We start from the raw sequence: 19,102 nt of genomic DNA, 5'->3' as shown, positions 1-19,102 counted from the left end.
GTGATATCTAGTCTTCGCCCATGTCATGGACTAGATCCCGCTCGACTGACCTTCTAATAAAATATTAAACGGACATTCGTGTCTTTTTCCGTTCAACTAAACCCAATATATGGCGCACGTACAACTCTCCCCCACCCCACCTCCACCCGAAGCTAACTTTATGGATAAAGTAGGCCTAAATTTAAATTGACGTGGGTTTTTTTTTCACTGTTAAATAATATATGATGAATTCAAATGACATTTGTTAAAGTTTATTGAAAAAGCTTGTACTGAAGTATAAGTATAAGAAACCGCACGTTCCAGAACCACGTCATTTTTCGCGCGTCGTCTGCTGTGGAACCAAGCATGGCGGTCCGCTATGATATATGCTTTATGGTATGGATAAAAAAAATGGCAGTGCTGTTGACGTTAGTAAACAAAACACTTCAGGAAACAATCTAAACTTATTAAGTAAGTATATTTAATGCGTATAATAATTTTTAGTACCTGTCACTTAACACCTGTTGATTAAATGACAAAAAATAATTCGCGAATCGGTAGGCAACGCAATTTTGACAAAAATACTTGTCAACAGGGGAGTGCAACCCAAGAGCTATTGTTTGCCATTGTATTCGCTATCGATTAAAGACTGCAGTCAAAAGCGGGACAGTCCAATACACTATTTCACTTTTATTGTAACGTGACACAAATTTTATATATATATTTGACCCGTGTCTGATAAATAACGGCAGCCTGGGTCCCATCATTGAACGTAAACCCAGTTACCCGGTCGGTATACAGCACAGTATTTTATAAACTGGGACGTTTATTCATATTCACTGATCGATCTATTTATGTTATGAATAGTTAGTAGGTCATATTTAACTTGAAAATACTTTGGTACGAACTTAAGCATAGAAATACATTTTATATTAGTTTTATTGTTTACCCAAACTACGTTTGTTACTGATCAGGATGCCAAAGTTAAGGGCAGATCCAGCGGTTATTATAGGAGGAGGTTGTTACAGTAAGTATTATGAAGTTACCACATATGGCCTACCAGACCCATAGGACTGATATCTGAAGTGGGGCGTGAGGGTGGTTGGGTACAAACTCTAGTGAGGAGGCCTCAGTCTCTGGTAGTGGTGGGAACCCAATAGCCAATGTATTTTTCGTGCTGGGGTGTCTATTCTATTCTAGTGGTGGTGGGGTGAGTGGGGTGTTGTTAAACATCTATTTTATTCTAGTGGGGCTGGGGATGAGTGGGGTGTCATTAAACATCTGTTCTATTCTAGTGGTGGTGGGGGTGAGTGGGGTGTCGTTAAACATCTGTTCTATTCTAGTGGGGCTGGGGATGAGTGGGGTGTCGTTAAACATCTATTCTATTCTAGTGGTGGTGGGGGTGAGTGGGGTGTCCTTAAACATCTATTCTATTCTAGTGGTGGTGGGGGTGAGTGTGGTGTCGTTAAACATCTATTCTATATTCTAGTGGTGGTGGGGGTGAGTGGGCTGTCGTTAAACATCTATTCTATTCTAGTGGGGTTGGGGATGAGTGGTGGTGGGGGTGAGTGGGGTGTCCTTTTCATCTATTCTATTTTAGTGGTGGTGGGGGTGAGTGTGGTGTCGTTAAACATCTATTCTATTCTAGTGGTGGTGGGGTGAGTGGGCTGTCGTTAAACATCTATTCTATTCTAGTGGTGGTGGGGGTGAGTGGGGTGTCGTTAAACATCTGTTCTATTCTAGTGGTGGTGGGGGTGAGTGGGGTATCCTTAAACATCTATTCTATTCTAGTGGTGGTTGGGGTGAGTGTGGTGTCGTTAAACATCTATTCTATTCTAGTAGTGGTAGGGGTGAGTGGAGTGTCATTAAACATCTATTCTATTCTAGTGGTGGTGGGGGTGAGTAGGGTGTCGTTAAACATCTATTCTATTCTAGTGGTGGTGGGGGTGAGTGGGGTGTTCTTAAACATCTATTCTATTCTAGTGGTGGTGGGGGTGAGTGGAGTGTCGTTAAACATCTGTTCTATTCTAGTGGTGGTGGGGGTGAGTGGGGTATCCTTAAACATCTATTCTATTCTAGTGGTGGTGGGGGTGAGTGTTGTGTCGTTAAACATCTATTCTATTCTAGTGGTGGTGGGGGTGAGTGGGCTGTCGTTAAACATCTATTCTATTCTAGTGGTGGTGGGGGTGAGTAGGGTGTTGTTAGCATCTATTCTAGTGGTGGTGGGGGTGAGTGAGGTATCGTTAAACATCTATTCTATTCTAATGGTGGTGGGGGTGAGTAGGGTGTTGTTAAACATCTATTCTATTCTAGTGGTGGTGGGGGGTGAGTTGGGTGTTGTTAAACATCTATTCTATTCTAGTGGTGGTGGGGGTGAGTGGAGTGTCATTAAACATCTATTCTATTCTAGTGGTGGTGGGGGTGAGTGGAGTGTCATTAAACATCTGTTCTATTCTAGTGGTGGTGGGGGTGAGTGGAGTGTCATTAAACATCTATTCTATTCTAGTGGTGATGAGGATGAGTGGAGTGTCGTTAAACATCTATTCTATTCTAGTGGTGGTGAGGGTGAGTGGGGTGCCGTTAAACATCTATTCTATTCTAGTGGTGCTGGGGGTGAGTGAGGTGTCGTTAAACACCTATTCTATTCTAGTGATGGTAGGGATGAGTGGTGATGGGGGTGAGTGGGGTGTCGTTAAACATCTATTCTAGTGGTGGTGGGGGTGAGTGGGCTGTCCTTAAACATCTATTCTATTCTAGTGGTGGTGGGGTGAGTGGTGTATCCTTAAACATTATTCTATTCTAGTGATGGTGGGGTGAGTGGTGTATCCTTAAACATTATTCTATTCTAGTGGTGGTGGGGGTGAGTGGGTATCCTTAAACATCTATTCTATTCTAGTGATGGTGGGGTGAGTGGTGTATCCTTAAACATTATTCTATTCTAGTGGTGGTGGGGTGAGTGGTGTATCCTTAAACATCTATTCTATTCTAGTGGTGGTGGGGGTGAGTGGGTATCCTTAAACATCTATTCTATTCTAGTGATGGTGGGGTGAGTGGGCTGTCCTTAAACATCTATTCTATTCTAGTGGTGGTGGGGGTGAGTGGGCTGTTCTTAAACATCTATTCTATTCTAGTGGTGGTGGGGTGAGTTGTGTATCCTTAAACATCTATTCTATTCTAGTGGTGGTGGGGGTGAGTGGGGTATCCTTAAACATCTGTTCTATTCTAGTGGTGGTGGGGGTGAGTGGGGTGTCATTAAACATCTATTCTAGTGGTGGTGGGGGTGAGTATGGTGGCGTTAAACATCTATTCTATTCTAGTGGGGGTGAGTGGGGTGTCGTTAAATATCTATTCTATTCTAGTGGTGGTGGGGGTGAGTGGGGTGTCGTTAAACATCTATTCTATTCTAGTGGTGGTGCTGGGGGTGAGTGGAGTGTCGTTAAACATCTATTCTAGTGGTGGTGGGGGTGAGTGGGGTGTTGTTAAACATCTATTCTATTCTAGTGGTGGTGGGGGTGAGTGGGGTGTCGTTAAACATCTATTCTAGTGGTGGTGGGGGTGAGTATGGTGGTGTTAAACATCTATTCTATTCTAGTGGTGGTGGGGGTGAGTGGGGTGTCGTTAAATATCTATTCAATTCTAGTGGTGGTGGGGGTGAGTGGGGTGTCATTAAACATCTATTCTATTCTAGTGGTGGTGGTGGGGTGAGTGGGGTGTTGTTAGACATCTATTCTATTCTAGTGGGGTTGGGGATGAGTGGGGTGTCGTTAAACATCTATTCTATTCTAGTGGGGCTGGGGATGAGTGGGGTGTCGTTAAACATCTATTCTATTCTAGTGGTGGTGGGGGTGAGTGGGGTGTCCTTAAACATCTATTTTATTCTAGTGGTGGTGGGGGTGAGTGGGGTGTCGTTAAACATCTATTCTATTCTAGTGGTGGTGGGGGTGAGTGGAGTGTCCTTAAACATCTATTCTATTCTAGTGGGGCTGGGGATGAGTGGGGTGTCGTTAAACATCTATTCTATTCTAGTGGTGGTGGGGGTGAGTGGGGTGTCCTTAAACATCTATTTTATTCTAGTGGTGGTGGGGGTGAGTGGGGTGTCGTTAAACATCTATTCTATTCTAGTGGTGGTGGGGGTGAGTGGAGTGTCCTTAAACATCTATTCTATTCTAGTGGTGGTGGGGGTGAGTGGGGTGTCGTTAAACATCTATTCTATTCTAGTGGGGTTGGGGATGAGTGGTGGTGGGGGTGAGTGGGGTATCGTTAAACATCTATTCTATTCTAGTGGTGGTGGGGGTGAGTGGGGTGTTGTTAAACATCTATTCTGTTCTAGTGGGGGTGAGTGGTGGGCACATCATTCTCATGTACACCTATAGGTGACAGCAGGTGCCAGCAGCTAGGGGTGTGGGGTATGATGCAGCTATTCAAATTATTATTTTATTCACCTTTCACCTGGTGGAGATGTGGGTGAAATCAAATCCTATTCTGGTCCTCCAGCTTCAGATTTGAGTGAGGGCAGTGCCCCCCCCCCAGTGCTGACTCACTCAAAAATAACACCCCAAGAGAATTAAACTCCAGTTCTTGTTTGTATACATCATAAATTACTAAATTATACAGCATTTTGATCATTTGAAAATAGCCATTTATTAGTATCAATTATATATATATATATATATATATATATATATATATATATATATATATATATATATTATATATATATATATATATATATATATGTATATGTATATATATATATATATGTATATGTATATATATATATATATATATATATATATATATATATATATATATATATATATATATATATATATATATATATATATATATATATATACAGTGAAACCTCTTAAATATGGACCCTCTCTAAACCAGAATTCCCTCAAAACCGGACACTTTTCATGGTCCCTTTTTAATAATCAGTACAGAACTTAACTTCTCTAAACTTGGAACCTCTTGAAACCGAACATTTTACTTGGTCCAGAGGATGTCTGGTTTAGAGAGGTTTCCCAATATATATATTATATTTTCATTTAATTATTTTTTTGAAGTTGATTACCACTGTAATTACTATAATATTCTTAGAAGAGGACAGAGACTGAAGTCCATAGACCTCACTATTTTTAAATCATCCCGTGCGAAGTCCTTTTCATTGGCTATCCCCTTAGCAACACCAAATACAATCCATTACCAAAAGTTGAAATGATTTTACCCAATGTTTGTCGAGCATGAGGCACGCGTCTCGAGTTGGCACCGACTTTTTAAATTGTCTTAAACAAAGATACAGCACTAACAAGAGGCTATTTGGTTTAGTGGTATCGGTTACACAATCCAACAATGGTGTTTGTCCAGTTGGAGGAATAATGAACAAACCTTAGCATTTCACCCGGCCTGACTTTACGGTTGTCCCAGGCACTGGAACATAACGTACATGTATGTGGAGCTAAAATTGGGCATTGTGCTGACAGTACCCTTTATCATTTGCACTATCTGCTCAAACAGTCTGGCTCTTAATTTTGCTGACTGTAATGTGTTCACTCTAGTAATTGCCCCTTTGATTTGTTGTCAGACTAGGCGAAACCTTTTCTCCCACTCGTACATTGTACATTTTGCCACTGTATGTCCAACTTATTTTCCTAACCGAAATAATGGGAGATTGTCCTGTTATACAGACAAAAGCACCACACCCTCGATTTAAATGTAGCACAAGCTTTTGAAACGCATCAGAGGTCCCATGTATTGGCCCAACAATATTTAATAGAAGGTAACCCTTTTGTGTTTTCATTCATATGCAATCTATCGCAACTATTGAAAAATATAACAAAACCTACAATTGGAGTTGTGTGGTGTGCCAGTTACTCAGACATTTTATTTAGATTTGGATGGGTAGTGAGTCTTTTTAGACCGGTCTTCATGGACGGTTACTGCAGTTGAAACATTTGATAGTGTTTTTTGTGTGTGGTTTTTTACAAATCAAGGCAAGTTTTTATACATTGTTTTTCTGGTAACTGTTTATTTCAGGTTTTTGTAAATGCACAAAACTCTTAACGTACAGTAACATAGCGAGTATGGTGTAGCTCAGTGTTGGAGTTCTCACCTCATGTGATTGCTTCCCCTTAATGGACACCGCAGAGTTTTCCCCAGCCAGACCTGACTAGTTGAAGTTTGTTTTTATTTTGTTTAATGACACCACTAGAGCACATTGATTTATTAATCATCAGCCTATGGATGTTAACCATTTAGTAATTTTGAGATGTAGTCTTAGAGATGAAACACGCTACATTTTTCCCATTAGTATTTAAGGGATCGTTTATGTGCACCATCTCACAGACAGGATAGCACATACCACAGTCTTTGATGTACCAGTCGTGGTGTACTGTCTGGAACAAGAAATAGCCCAATGAGCCCATTGACGGGGTTCGATCCATGACCGACCGTGTATCAGTCAAAGCTTTACCAAGTGTCCTGCCCCACTAGTGTGTGCCAAATGCTGTAGTATGTGCTGTCCTCTCTGTGGGCAATGTAATGTAAATATCCCTTGGTGCCTTTTGGCATTAGTGTGCCATGTGGTGTTAGGGGCTTTGCTATCTCACACTCTAGAGCAGGTATCAAAATAATCATGTTAGCAGGTGCTGATCCAGGGAGTTGTTGAAGGGGATTTGGACCTCGCCATACTCATGAAGAAACAAATCCCCCCAACATTTTTTAAAGTTCATTCACTGCTAATAAACAACTTCATTTTAGTAGTTGGGCCCATCAGAGCAGTTTTTTAAGCATGTGTGTGTGTGGAGGGTATGTGTGCATTGATCAAGGTCATTATTAAGCAAGTTATTAATCCTTGCCCGAGGGCACGCAACACCTGAGATATGTAGGGGGGGTCTAGGGGCATGCTTCCCATTGAACATTTTAAAATTGTCTGTAAGTGCCTTTTTTGGCATCTGAATAACAAAATTAGCCATTTTTAAACAACAGATTTAAAACTATTTTAAGGATTATTTTGCCTAGTATTTTAACCCAATAATGTTTTAATTTAGATGACCTTAATCGCATTAGACCTCACCAGTTAAGTGTGGGAGGGGCAGTGATTGTCAAAGGGGGTTCTGGGAGTATGCTTCCCCATGAACATTTTAAAATTGGATGGCTTTAAATGCCTTATCTTGGCATCTGAATAGCAAAATTAGGCATTTTTTAACAGCAAATTTAAAACTATTTTAAGGATTATTTTGCCTACTATTTTAACCCAAGAAAGTTTTCATTAAGATGGCTTTAAAGGCACTAGACCTCACTGGTTAAGAGTGTGTGTGTGGGGTGGGGGGGGGGGGGGGGTGGGGTGGGTAGTGATCAAGGTCCGCGATGTCTAGGGGTGTCTGGGGGTATGCTACCCTGGGAAAATGTTAATACTGAATGGCTTTAAACATGGTTTCTTGGCATCTGAATTGCAAAATTAAATACATTTTTAGACAATAATTTCTTAAGTATTTTAAGGATTATTTTGCATAGTATTATAACCCAATAATGATTTTGTTTTCTTTTGTTTTTTCATTATTTAGATAGCCTTAGACACAATTTCTTGACATCTGAATAGTAAAATTACCCATTTTCAGACAGTTGATTAATTGCTCTTTTCAAGAATTATTATTTAGAAGAGTGAAACCCGTTACTCTTTGATCTGAATTTTGAATTTTAGCATTGACTGTGTTACCGCTGTTTTGCTGCAAGTGTTTTGTTTCTGTGATTTTTTTTGCGTTTGGAAGGGAAACATCATCTGGAGGGAGACAGCAGGCGCAAGTGCAGGGGAGAGGATTCGGGGGTCGAACTCTGCCCTGCTCAAGCACATTTTCTGTTTTCTTTTCAATACATTTTCTGGGGGAGCATGTCTCGACCCTCCCCCTCCCCATAAACTTTGCTCACCAGTCTAGACTCCCCCACCCCATCCTGAAAATCTTGCACCTGGACAGCTTATTGAAATATTTTTATATTATAGTGTATTGTCAAGTGAAGTTATCAAACACATCGTGTCATCAGCTATATATGCAAATGGTTGTTTTTTAACAGGGATAGTGTACTTGATCACTGTATTGCACTGTCCGTATTAAACCCTCAGAGACTTTAAATACAAACAAACAATAACAACCCAAACAACAACAAAACAAAACAGAATACACCCTGCTCAATATATAGTGTTTCTTGGCACTAAGAACATCAGATTTGTTCGTTAAGCTGGGCGGGGTTTAGCTCAGTCGGTTGAGTGCTTGGTTGAGGTGCTTACATCGCAGGATCGAACCACCTCAGTGGATCTGTTCAACTGATTGGGTTTTTTCTCGTTCCAACCAGTGCACCACAACTGGTCAAAGTTCCCTTGCTGCATTAAGAAAATGTAGCGGGTTTCCTCTATTGACTACGAGTCAGAATTACCAAATGTTTGACATCCAATAGCCAATGTTTAATATATCAATGTGCTCTAGTGGTGTTGTTAAACAAAACAAACTTTGTTAAGCATTGCAGTTCTATATTTTACGCTGTAGTTCTAACAACAGTTTTTGATGATGCACCACTTAACACTTTTTATTATGCTTATATTTGACATTGGACATTATGGTTAGAAGCCACAAAGATAATAAGAGAAGAAACCCGTTGCCGCCATACCTACTATTGACACCCCCCCCCCCCCCCCAAACATCCAGGGGTCATTTATATGCACTTTGATATACCAGTTGTGGGGCACTGGTTGTGATGAAAAAAGATCAGAATCTACACAGTGATTTAATACAATTAGACCGGCCTCGGTGGCGTTGTGGCAGGCCATCGGTCTACAGGCTGGTAGGTACTGGGTTCGGATCCCAGTCGAGGCATGGGATTTTTAATCCAGATACCGACTCCAAACCCTGAGTGAGTGCTCCGCAAGGCTTAATGGGTAGGTGTAAACCACTTGCACCGACCAGTGATCCATAACTGGTTCAACAAAGGCCATGGTTTGTGCTATCCTGCCTGTGGGAAGCGCAAATAAAAGATCCCTTGCTGCCTGTCGTAAAAAGAGTAGCCTATGTGGCGACAGCGGGTTTCCTCTAAAAACAGTGTCAGAATGACCATATGTTTGACGTCCAATAGCCGATGATAAGATAAAAAAATCAATGTGCTCTAGCGGCGTCGTTAAATAAAACAAACTTTTTTTTTTTTTAATACAATTAGAAATTGAATTCTAATATGTTTGAGTTTATAATATTATAAGTCAAATACATTTTTGAAAAAGTGTGAGGGGTAGATGGGCATAGTCCCCCAGGTCCGACGGTCCTCCAAGTTGCATATAGACCCCACTTGGCACTGGGAACATCAGATTCTGAATGGGTCATTTGTTCATTAAGCATTGCGGTTCTATATTTTGCGCTTTTTTTTTTATGATGCACCACTTAACACAATTTATTATGGTTATATTGATGTCGGACATTATATTTAGAAGCCACAAAGGTAATAAAAGAGGGAAAACGGGTTTCTGTCATACCTACTACTGAAAACGGGTTTCTGTCATACCTACTACTGAAAACGGGTTTCTGTCATACCTACTACTGAAAACGGGTTTCTGTCATACCTACTACTGAAAACGGGTTTCTGTCATACCTACTACTGAAAACGGGTTTCTGTCATACCTACTACTGAAAACGGGTTTCTGTCATACCTACTACTGAAAACAGCATTCCTAGTTGCATGTAGACCCCCCTTTGGAAAAAATCCTTGATACTCACTTAGTTAGATATGAAACAGCTGCAGATTAAAATGTACTGATGTGTGAAAGACACAGATATACAATACATGACATGTAAATGTCATGGTTATCTTTAAAAACAACTTGTTATTTCACAGTCCACCAGGATGGACGAGGTCAGTATGGTCATCGGTTAACGGTTTAGTATAACCGGACTCCATTTCAGCATACAGTATTGGTGTGTAGACATTTTATTTTATGGATGTTGTGATTATCGCATACAGTATTATTATGTTATTAAAAAACAGAGAGTTCATATGGTCTTGTTATAGGTCCGAGGGGAGTTGTAACGGCCCTCCGGTGGCTATATTGGCCCGAGGCAACAATGAGTGCCAATTTAGCCACGGAAGGATCATTACAACTCCCCTAAGAGCTATGACTAGGCCAGTGTGACAAAACCCAACATTTAATGACATTTTTATTAATCAACTTACTGGAATAGTGACGATCACAATTGTGAATTAGGTTTGGGGCGTTTGAAGTAATATTTTACAAAAAGTTAGCCTAAATATTTTGTTTCAGACCAAATAAAATTTGTATGTTTACATGTAGGTATGTTTTTATTTTTGATAATTTTACACAAAGTATTAAAGGGACATACCCTAGTTTTTAAACACTAAGGTATATTTTTTACTATTAGAGCCATTTTTGATAACTGAAATCATACTTTACTATTTTATCGTTTAGGTTATCCATTTCCATACATTCAAAGTGTTTTTGTTCATCCTGGTGTTCTTTATACCACAAAATGCATTTCTCATATTTTAAAAAATGCACATGTGTCTGAGAAGTAACAGTTATGGAGTTGAGTTTTAGTCTATTTTTAAAGGGTATTTCACGATTTCAAAGTCACAGACTCATGTTTCACTCAATTGTAACTTTGTCCAGATGTGTTACAGGTTTGTAGATTGACTAAATTTAGTGTTAATTTTCACGGGTTAAAACTAGGGTCTGTTCCTTTAAGTTTTAAAAAATGAAATAAATAAAAAGTACCATTCGTCAAGTATATCGTATAAAACAATTACAGTTAGAAATGTTATGTTTATTGTGTATGAAGCTAAAACAAGGGTGTGAAAAGTAACTGTCATCAATTAGGCATTTTAAGGGGGGTGTGTGTGTGTGTTAAGGCGAGTTAGTTTGATGATTACTAAGTAAAAATTCATGTATTTTGTTTTACTAATAATTTAAGTTACTACAATGTTGTTGACTACTAACGCCAGGTGCACTGAAATGTATCCACACAAATTGTTCTATTCTTGTGTTGAAACATAAACATAAATGTCTCAGGAGGAAAGTCACAGTGAAATATAACTGACAATGTTATTGACAACATTGTGCCCAAAACAAAACCTAACTTGGGACTGATGACAGGTTGGCATTCTAGATGATAACGACAATATGTGAAAATTATGTATAATCATTACATTTTGTAACATGCAAATTTACCTTTTAAAAATTGCAAATTTATAGTGCAACTACATGGAAAATGAATTTTTTTTATAGTTTTTCATTAAACGAGTCTACAGCAGTAAGTAAACTTAGTGTTTTAGATAATTACTCTCAACAAAGTGAGAGGATGTTTCCGAGGTGACTTAATAGAAAACAATAGGAACTTGGTTCATTCACACACCTTGTGTATTTAGTAGGCTGGGACATAGCTCAGTGGTAAAGTGCTTGGTATGTGCTATCTTGTGTGTGGGATGATGCATATAAAAAAAACCCCACCTTACTACTAATAGAAAAATGTGGCAAGTCGTCAGTTAATTAATTAATTAAACAATTTTAATTAAAATACTTAAAATTGCATTTAGCTTGACATTGTAAAGTTTTACATTTAGTTCCATTCCCCACAAATTGTAAGTCATAAAACACCGAAATTTGTTTTATAATTGTTCCTGGGGATGTTCAACACAATGTATGTAAAAAGAATTAAAACTAAATATAATTTGTTTTTGAGATGAACATCTTATGGATTCAGCTATCAGTGACACCAAATAAGTTTATGGTAGGTGAAACATTGAATTCTGCAGAATTTGTATTTTATAAATAGTAATTATGTTAAAGAAATTCACTCAATTTATAATTTACACATTTCAGTGACGCATCACACATCTGCGTACATTTCAGAAAGACTACTTTAAATGCAAGGTGTTGCTACATACATTGTAACCAATAGTGTTAATTGTTACTGGGTGTAGTTGTCATAGTAATAAATATAACATCCTGCAACTGCTTATAAACTGTACTGTGTTTCGTTTTACAGTATCAAAACTAGATTTTATTGCCATACTGAAGTCGCATCCATAGTTGCAAGGAGCTAACAGTATTACATGCATTGGATCACTGAAGGTAAAGCATTACCATTATTTGGCTCTTTCTCTCCCTCTCATCCCTTTCTCTCCTTCCCATCTCTACCTCTCATGCCTTTCTCTCCCTCTCATCTGCCTGCAATCACTTTCTCTCCCTCCCATCCCTACCTCAAAGCCCTTTCTCTCCCTTCCATCCCTTTGTCTACCTCATATCCCATATCTCCCTCCCATCCCATATCTCCCTCCCATCCCTTTCTCTACCTACCATGCCTTTCTGTCCTTCCTATCCCTACTTCCCATGCCTTTCTCTCCCTCTCATCTCTGCCTGCAATCCATTTCTCTCCCTCCCATCTCAACCTCCCATCTCATCTCTGCCTGCAATCCATTTCTCTCCCTCCCATCTCAATCTCCCATCCCATCTCTGGCTGCAATCACTTTCTCTTGCTCCCATCCCTACATCCCATCCCTTTCTCCTCCTCCCATCTACCCCACATCCCTTTCTCTCTCTCTCTCCCATCTCTACCACACAGACCTTTCTTTCTCTCGTTTATGTAAAAAGAATAAAGGTTTCACAGAATGTCTTAAAAGTATATACTGTTATCTTGTTAAGTGGCAGTTTCCAAAAATCATAACACATATTATTGCTTTTTGTGCGAACTGATCTTTTGCTAGCTGTGATCCTTAATTGTGTTGATATAGAAGAACAGTGTACAGAAGTTTTCACTTAATAAGATAAAAATAGCTGCATAATTTAATGTGTGCACTACATTAACGGAATAATATCTGTGTTATCATTGTTAATTTCTGGCAAGGATTGCAAGCTTTGGCTTCTATTTTCAAGTGTTTCATATCCTAACCTGCATTCAACGTCTCAACCCGTTGTTTAATAAATAAAAGGCTTAGGTAAAAACACATTCATAGATAAAAGTTGGGCCATTGTTGTATCAAAATGTGCAAGGATTTCAATATGACAATCAATATTCAATTGTCCCTGACAGAGAAAATTGTTAAGTCTCTTAGGTGGACATAAAGCGTGGTGAATGGGGTCTTTTCTACAAGATTTTATTATGTAGTGATGAAATTTGGGTGTTGGTAGTTGGCCATTCACTTGGGTTTGTGAGTGGAGTAACTTTGATGTGAGGCCACTGTTAGCAGTGACAATGGTTGCCACTGCTGTGTGTTGTGTGGCTGAGACTTTGCCACTGTTCTTTTGAGATAAACTTTCTCCTTTCTCAACACCGTGGGTCCACACCTGGGCCGAACAATGTCCTGACAATCGACAGCACTTCACTTAATTCTATAAACATGATATTAGTTGCGATGCTTTTGTAAGAAAGGGGCCGGCAATCCTTGTTAGATTCTAATGTGTCAAGTTTTTATATTCTGCTTGGACATGAACAAGTGAAAAAAGTGTCGCCATTTTGTGCAGGTAGGTTTAAAAACATACAGTCAATATCAGTTAATACACTATTAAATACTGTTTATAACTAATGAATATATTTTTTATCATTTTGAGTTCTATATCACTTTAAAATGTTCATTTCATTTCATTTCAACTTATTTTCGTGCTTATAATCTAATTAAGGTTCAAGCACGCTGTCCTGGGCACACACACCTCAGTTACCTGGGCTGTCTGTCCAGAACAGTGGGTTAGTTATTAGTTGGTTACCGGCCTCGGTGGCACAGTGGTTAAGCCATAGGACTACAGGCTGGTAGGTACAGGGTTTGCAGCCTGGTACTGGCTCCAACCCAGTGCGAGTTCTTAAGGGGGTAGGTATAATGCCACTACACCCTCTTCTCTCGCACTAACCACTAACCAACTAACAACTAACCCACTGTCCTAGACATAGAGCCCAAATAGCTGAGGTGTGTGCCCAGGACAGCGTGCTTGAACCTTAATTGGATATAAGAAAGGAAATGTTTATTTAACAACGCACTCAACACATTTTATTTACGGTTATATGGTGTTGCTTAATTGGATATAAGAATGTTAATTGGATATAAGAATGTAATTGGATATAAGAATGTTAATTGGATATAAGCATGAAAATAAGTTGAAATGAAATGAATTAGTTGGTTAGTGGTTAGTGAGAGAGAAGAACTCGCTCTGAGTTGGAGCTGGTGCTGGGTTGCGAACCCTGTACCTACCAGTCTAGTTCGATGGATTAACCACCGCACAACTGGTAAAATGTTCATGATGTATCATGTGAGCACTGCAGGCCCAATAAGGAAAACATCATGAACTCATTTACAGTGATTTACATTTGTACTGGAGTTAGGGGTGGGACATAGCCCAATGGTAAAGCGTCCACTTGATGCGCTGTCTGTCTGGGATCGATCCCCTTTGCTAGGCCCACTGGGCTATTTCTCGCTCCAGCCAGTGCACCATTACTGGTATATCAAAGGCTGTGGTATGTGTTATCCTGTCTGTGGGATGGTGCATATAAAAGATCCCTTGCTGCTAATTGAAAAGAGTAGCCCATGAAGTGGCGACAGCGGGTTTCCTCTCTCAATATCTGTGTGATCCTCAACCATATGCCCGACGCCATATAACTGTAAATAAAATGTGTTGAGTGTGTCGTTAAATAAACCATTTCCTTCCTTGTACTTGTACTTGAGTTAATATCAAACACAGTAATACAAAGTCAAATGAATTGAGGACACAGTGTCCATGAGCAAAATGAAAGTTTAAAAGTTTGTTTTGTTTAACGACATCACTAGAGCGCATTGATTTATTAATTGTCAGCTATTGGATGTGAAACATTTGGTAATTCTGACGTAATAGTCTTAATGAGGAAACCCGCTACAGTTTTCTGTTAGTAATAAGAGATCTTTTATATGCACCATCCCACAGACAATATAGCACATACCATGACCTTTGATGTACCAGTCGTGGTGCACTGGCTGGAATGAGAAATAGCCCAATCCTAGATGAACCACCGGGTGAGCTACACGAAGGCGAGCTGAAGATCACTCTTCTCAAGGCGAGCTGAAGATTACTCTTCTCAAGGCGAGCTGAAGATCACTCTTCTCAAGGCGAGCTGAAGATTACTCTTCTCACATCAAGGCTCTAATTATATTTGATTACATTTTGTATTGCCAGGCGATCAATTTGTCACTCTTGTGAACCTTTTTGTTGCCAGTGTGGAGGTGAGCGTGAGTGAGCACTCACCTTTCATGGCAGACTGGTTCGCATATATCTAGGGAAGGTTTAACTTGGATAGCTTATAGAACACTTACCTTAGGTTCAGTGCATCACAGAATCAATCTTTCTCCCATCCCTAGTTGTACAAGACAGACCCGTTCCATGACGTCAGCCCATACAGAATAAATCTTTCTCCCATCCCTAGTTGTACAAGACAGACCCATTCCATGACGTCAGCCCATACAGAATAAATCTTGTCTTGCATGGGCTATGACGTCATTGAATTTAACATGGGGAGTATTACGGCGTTGGTAATACATATATGTGACATCATATTAATGTGAATTGGTTAGTTTTAGATCAAAATTTTGTTATTAAAACCTTCATTGTAAAAGCTGTCTTGTTAATTTGTAGTGTTAAATTATATTTAACACATGAAACAGACAAGACAAATATGATAGTGTAGTTTATTTATGATAAAACGATCAAATAAAGAAGTTACTTTTTCAGCCATCTTTGTTTGTTCATGTAAAATAATGGTTTATTTATTGAATTGATGGGAGAAAAAGACTCCATCATATGCGGTCATGTGGGATAGAAAAAGTACACACTCAGTGGTGGAAATTTCAACCCTGGGACTCTGCAAGTCTTGTCCTGCAGGGCTCGAAATGACCTATGGGCAGGTCGCCAAATGTGACCAAAGCCCTGTTTGGGCAACTAAAAAAAAAAAAAATAGTGGCATATATCTTCTTTCTACAGTATATGAGTTACTATTAATAATTGTATGACATATATTTATTCCACATTAAAATCTTGCTCGTGGGTTGCAGAACTGAATGTATTGGCTTACCATAATTTGTCAATATTCATTTGTATTATAAACATTGATGTTGTAGACTGAATGCAGTGATTCTGATCCATTTTATAACCATTCAGAACATCTCAGCCGAATATGCAATAAAATCCAAACATTCCCGAATGCTGTTTTAGTTTTTGTTATGTTTCGTGGTGTTTTGATTTCTGTTTTTTTTTCTAAATCTCGTTTTTTAATTGGCCAGTTAATTTGGTGTCTTTTGAATTGACTTATGAAATGAATTGTTAACATTTTCGGAGTAAAATCACGATCATGATGTCCTCTGCCGGGTGGAATTTTGTTAAACGCACAGCAAGAATAAAAAAAAAAAGCAAGCATGCTAAGGAATTTAAATTAGTTTTTCAGGTCTGTCTAGCACCAATGAAGTTAGGTTCTATTAGGATAAGGAGAACCTTACCCCCACTTCTTTTGTATCTATTTCTGACAAATACTTACAAATATTAAATACTGGACACATATGAACAACACTTCGCTAACATGTGAACAACAATTATGTAGCCCAGTTGGTTGTACATTATTTGTTTATATTATATGCGATCTGTCCCTGGAAGACGAGTCATGCCGTGCAATTGTGCATTGATGATGTAAACAAAAAAATATTAAGTTCAGACATTTTGTAAAATATGTACGAAATAAGTAAATAATTTGCTCAAGTCAGTGTTTTCTTTTAATATTTTATTTCAATATCATGTATGTTCTTGGTATCTTTGCTATCTAGAAACACATTTTATATGCTTGCTTAAATATTTCGCTTAAAACCTTAAATATGAATATTTTGTGTTTGGGCTACCTAAAGCAAGTTTGGGCCACTGAAAACAAAATTTTAGTGGCCCAGATATTTGTTTTTGGCCCACCATATTTTTGGCGAGTTTTGAGCCCTTTCCTGGGTCGAAATTTCCACGACCTCTGGTGTACTTTTTCTATCCCACATGACCACATATGATGGAGTCTATTAGTCTCAGTGGAATATACCTCTGGTATATCAAGGGTGATTGTGTGTGATGTCCTGTTTGCTGTTATTCAGTAGGAGTAGCCTGTGTTGAGACAGCAGGTTTATTCTCGCTGTCTGGGGTGGGATGTGGCCCAGTGGTAAAGCGTTCGCTTGATGCACGGTTAGTCTAGGATCAATCCATTGGGCTATTTCTCATTCCAGCCAGTGCTCCACAACTGCTGTAACAAAGGACATCTTATGTACTATATGTCTGTGGGATGGTGCATATAAAAAATCCCTTGCTGCTAATCGAAAAATGTAGCCCATGAAGTGGCGACAGCGGGTTTCTTCTCTCAATATCTGTGTGGTCCTTAACCAATTGTCAGATGTCATATAACTGAAAATAAAATGTGTTGAGTGCATTGTTAAATAAAACATTTCCTTCCTTCCTTCTTCTCACTGTCTAGGCCAGTGGCAGTCTCATAAAGTACCTTTACTCTGAGGGGGTTCGGGCCTTACATTTGAAGAGTGTATGGGGAAAGGGGTTCGGGCCTTACATTCGAAGAATGTATGGGGGGGGGTTCGGGCCTTACATTTGAAGAGTGTATGGGGAAGGGGTTTTCGGGCCTTATATTCGAAGAGTATATGGGGGAGGGGGTTCGGGCCTTACATTCGAAGAGTGTATGGGGAAGGGGGTTCGGGCCTACATTTGAAGAGTGTATGGGGGAGGGGTGTGTCAAAACCAGACTACTTGAGCCAAGATCCTAATTGTACATTATCCAGTACACCTTTCAGTCGTCAGGCAACTACTCTACTCCTGAGCTAATTCTAGCCTCAGATGGAAATACAATAAAATACCCCAACCCCACTCCCACCCCTAAATAATCTATGTACATGACATCTCTCTTTTATCATACATATATGTGTTATAAGTATTCTCTATTAATTGACCCATGGGGTGCTGGGGTGTTATTAAATGTTTCGTTATTTGTTGTTTCTTCATACTTATATATATATTATGTAGTTATACCTGCAGCCAGTAGCCAGGTAAGTTATGATCTGCCTACAATGCTAATTAGACATTCTTACCCCGGGCAACGGTTCGAATGTTGGCCCTGTGTACCTGATAATAGTTTCCATTGTCTCTTAATTAAAGAAAGGTACATATACTGATGTTAATTATCCCTGCAAGTCCTTGTGTGCCAGGTTGACGGCCACAAGGGGATGACCCCATGTAGGAAGACAAAAGCCTAACCTGGCAATGAACTGCCATGTGACAACAGAGTGTAACCTTACGGGATCAAGACCAGGCTACCCTCATAAAGAACATGTAAAACAATGAACAGGTGCTTTATTACGATCTGTGTACCATGTGCTTACACAACAGTTTGTCTTCCGTATTGGTGGGTGCAACTGTATTCATCTTTCTTTGACCCTCATACTTCAGTGAATTTTGTTGGAGGATTGTTAGATGTATTAGTCCCTTACTGGAGACTATGAGTTTCGTGTCTGTCCTTCTGTCCATCTGTCCATCCATCGGTCTGTCTGTGTGTCCATCCACCATCCTTCATTCACTGGTCCATCCATCTGTCCATCATCTGTCCATCACACAGTTTTTTCTGGACTGAAATGTTTTGTATAGCTTTATCGTGTACTAGTACAGATCAAGTTTAAATTTTAGGATCATTTACCCATGTTTGACATAGTTATGGCCCTTGAATTTAGGAGATACAAAAATTTATTTCTGGACTTTTTTTGTAATGCTTCAAGATTCTGAACTGACATTTTGTGTATTGTTTTACAATATACTGTTACAAATCAACTTTCATGGCAATTTGAAGTTGAATGTCCAGAACGGGGAGCTTGATTTATGAGAATAAACTGAAATGACTATTAACAGCTCTTTTTAAATATTTAAGTGAGTAATATAATACCGGTTTATTTATATTTAGCATATTCATAAGTTTTAGAAGTATAGAGAAAAACATCAAATATATCCTTTTTACTTTAGATAATTTATTGTTTTCAAATTTGTGATGTTGGATTACACAACATACTCTTTTTAGGTTTATTGGTGTGTGTGTGT

At 39.1% G+C, this 19,102-nt stretch overlaps 1 long non-coding RNA gene across 1 annotated transcript in view; it reads left to right on the top strand.

The window, feature by feature from the left end:
- Positions 1–337: 337 nt before the first annotated feature.
- Positions 338–19,102, top strand: part of LOC121380498 — a 75,195-nt gene continuing 56,430 nt past the window's right edge. The window contains exons 1-2 of the long non-coding RNA XR_005958951.1: positions 338–450; positions 12,021–12,106. This is a non-coding gene — a long non-coding RNA (uncharacterized LOC121380498). The remainder of the gene's footprint in view (positions 451–12,020; positions 12,107–19,102) is intronic.

Source organism: Gigantopelta aegis, chromosome 9 (genome assembly GCF_016097555.1).
Source record: "Gigantopelta aegis isolate Gae_Host chromosome 9, Gae_host_genome, whole genome shotgun sequence".
NCBI lineage: Eukaryota > Metazoa > Mollusca > Gastropoda > Neomphalida > Peltospiridae > Gigantopelta > Gigantopelta aegis.
Note: the sequence above shows the minus strand (reverse complement) of the source record. Positions and strands in the feature narration are given on the sequence as shown.